This window comes from Apium graveolens, chromosome 3 (assembly GCF_009905375.1).
Source record: "Apium graveolens cultivar Ventura chromosome 3, ASM990537v1, whole genome shotgun sequence".
Taxonomy (NCBI): Eukaryota; Viridiplantae; Streptophyta; class Magnoliopsida; order Apiales; family Apiaceae; genus Apium; species Apium graveolens.
In genome coordinates this window covers 287,088,380-287,091,602 of record NC_133649.1, presented here as the reverse complement: position 1 = coordinate 287,091,602, position 3,223 = coordinate 287,088,380, and the positions used below count along the sequence as shown (strand labels likewise).

Sequence of the window (3,223 nt, the reverse complement as noted above, 5' to 3'; positions counted from 1 at the left end):
GTGCAGGGAATAGTGAAACTTCCAGGATCTTTAAGCTTCGGAGGCAACTTCTGTTGTAGGACAGCACTGCATTCCTCCGTGAGAGCAACGTCTCTATTTTATGAAGCTTCACTTTCTGAGGGAGAATACCTTTCATAAACTTCACATAACTAGGCATATGTTCAAGAGCTTCAGCAAAAGGTATGTTGATGTGAAGTTTCTTGAACACCTCCAGAAACTTCTCAAACTGCTTATCCAGTTTTTTCTTCTATAACCTCTTAGGAAAAGGAGGTGGAGGATATATATGTTTCTCCCATATTTTACCCTTAGAAAGAGTGTGTTCCATAGTAGTCTTCCTTGGTTCTACTTCTGCTTCCTTCTGCACTTCTTCCTCAGCCACAGCTTCATCTTCCGAAATTTGAGATTTTTCGGGATTTGCAACCTTCCCAGACCTCAATGTAATTGCCTTAACCTGCTCTTTTGCTTCCTTCTTACCTGGAACTTCAGTGTCACTAGGGAGTGTACCAGGTTGTCGATTTAGCAAGGTATTGGCAATCTGAACAAATTGATTCTCCAAGGTCATGATAGACACTGCTTGGCTCTTGCACATGAGCCTCAACTCCTCCAATTCAGATTTTTCATTAGATTGTTGTAGCTGGAGTTGTTGCCTTGGTTCATATTACGGTTGCTGAAAACCAGGGGGTTGTATTGCTTTGCAGCATACTGCTGATAAGGATGTTGCACCGCATTTTGAGTATTGTTCCAGCTGAAGTTAGGATGATTGTGGTTGTTGGGATGATAGGTGGCTGGAGCTGGTTACTGCAACCTCTGAAAGTTTCTCACGAACTGAGCTGATTTACTAGAAATAGCACACTGCTCCATCTCATACGCACCAGTACAAAGCTCACAGACACTAGTAATCTGATTAACTCCATAATTATCCAAAGAATCCACCTTCATTGTCAAAGCTTTAAGCTGGGAAGCTATAGCAGTAGCTGCATCTACTTCAAGAATTCCTGTAACCTTGCCCTGAGGTAGTCTCTGAGTTGGGTTCTGGTATTCATTAGCAGCCATCAGTTCAATCAATTCATAAGCTTCATCATAGCTCTTAGCCCATAAGGCTCCTCCTGATGCTACATCAAGCATGGGTCTAAAAGTAGCACCCAACCCATTGTAAAAGCAGTTAATGATCATCCAGTCGGGCATCCCATGGTGAGGACACTTTCGAAACATCTCCTTGTATCACTTCCAAGCCTCACACAAAGACTCTCCAGACAGCTGTATAAATTGAGTAATAGCATTCCTGATTGCAGCAGTCTTCGCCATAGGAAAGAACTCAGTAAGGAGCTTTTGAGCAAGATATTCCCACTTAGAGATAGAGCCTGGTGGTAGAGAATGCAACCAACACTTAGCTTTATCTCGAAGAGAAAATGGGAAAAGCCTTAGGTTTATAGCATCTTCAAATACATTATCGAACTTGAAAATGTCGCAGATCTTGATGAAATCTCTAATATGCATGTTAGGGTCTTTTGTCGGAGAACCCCCAAACTGAACCGAGTTCTACACCATCTGAATCGTGCTAGCCTTGATTTCAAAAGTGTTAGCCGCGATGGCTGGTCTAACAATGCTAGACTGAATATCATTGATCTTTGGCTGAGAATAGTTCATCAAAGTTTTTGTATTCGCTTCTGGTTCATCCATTACAACAAGAGCTTCTTCTTCTTTCTCAACTAAGATTTCTTCTTCAACTTTCTCCTCTTCTTTTTCCAGTGTTCTCTTTTAAAGTTGAGAACGCGTTAGCATACACGCTCTCTAGAAAACCTGAAAAAGCAATTAACAAACAAGTAAAATATTCGAGTCAATGAACTTTAACGACCACTGATGTCAAGCACATAAACTAAAAATAACCACGAGTCCCCGAAAGCGGCGCCAAAAACTTGTTAGGACTTTAACACGCGCTAATATTTAGGCAAGTATACGCGATCACAAGTAATATAGAATTAATTCTAGTTTGTTCCCACAGAGACTCTTTTAAGTTAATTTCAATCAATGTACTTATGCAACGATGGTATGGTTATTATTCAATGCTAAGATGATAACAAGTTGATAGTATTTATAACTACGAGATTATACTAACTAATATTAACTAAGAGATTAAAAGGTTGATTAACTTATATAACACAAACATGGGATTTTAATTGCATTACTACTTCATTCAATAGCCTTTTTGTTCTTAACCTTAGCATGCAATGGTGATGACACTAATCAGATAACACAAAACTAGTAAACGCCAACTTTTGTTGTACGAATACCCTACTACCAGACATCCACAAAAGAGATAGAATCTAAATAGACACCAATTATATTGAGACCCTATATGTCTATAGAATTTGACAACATAATGTTTTAATATGCAAGTTATCTATCGTGATTACGTAGGGCAAGTAAGATGGTTAAAATTACCTACGAATCATGCATATCAATACATGAACCTATGCTAGCATGGAAAGTTCTAAACCTCTAAATTCACTTTCGCTTCATTAGAGATTAACACGCTATCTTATAAGTTCGTGATGCTGAGAAGACGAATAAGCACAACCAATACTAGGATATCATACAATCACCACACACTAAGGCATCGAATAAAATTAACTAAAGAAATCCATAAATAAGTCCGTTAGAACCCCACGATAACGATTAGCCCATAACCGAACTCATCATCATCGTGGAGTCCGATGAAAGCATGGTATAATAAACTAGGTCTTTATAAAAATGAATAATAAACAAGTACATTAAACAAGAGTATAGGTTCAACAAAACAAGAAAGAGCATCCAAGATTATAACTTCAAATAAAGAATCACAAGAATAAACTAAGTCTTCTTCGCCTTGGTTGTATTTGTGATATAGGTATTCTTGATGTATTCTCCTTAAGCTCTATTACGTCTTGTTATGAAAAATGATCTTAAGTTATCATTATATAGCAGCCCTGATCAGCAGAGAAGTCCAGAAATCAATCGTCTATTCAAAACAGGACTCTTGAAACCTGACCTGGCGCGGCCGCGTGCTTCACCAGCGCGGGCACGCTGACATTCTGTTCACTCGGCGTGGGCGCGCGCAACTACAGCGCGGGGGTGCTGACCTTCTGGAAAAAGTTCTTCTGCTTGCTTTTCTTGCTGGATTGAGATGGAAATCCACGAGCTTACTTCCTGAACACATTCCTAGCACCAATTTAGTAACAAAATA

The 3,223-nt window shown here is 39.2% G+C and overlaps 1 non-coding gene across 1 annotated transcript; it reads left to right on the top strand.

The window, feature by feature from the left end:
- The first annotated feature begins 1,183 nt into the window (after window positions 1-1,183).
- On the top strand, window positions 1,184-1,290 carry LOC141716410 (small nucleolar RNA R71). The gene has a single exon (XR_012573122.1). It is a non-coding gene; the product is annotated as a small nucleolar RNA R71 (small nucleolar RNA).
- Window positions 1,291-3,223: the final 1,933 nt, after the last annotated feature.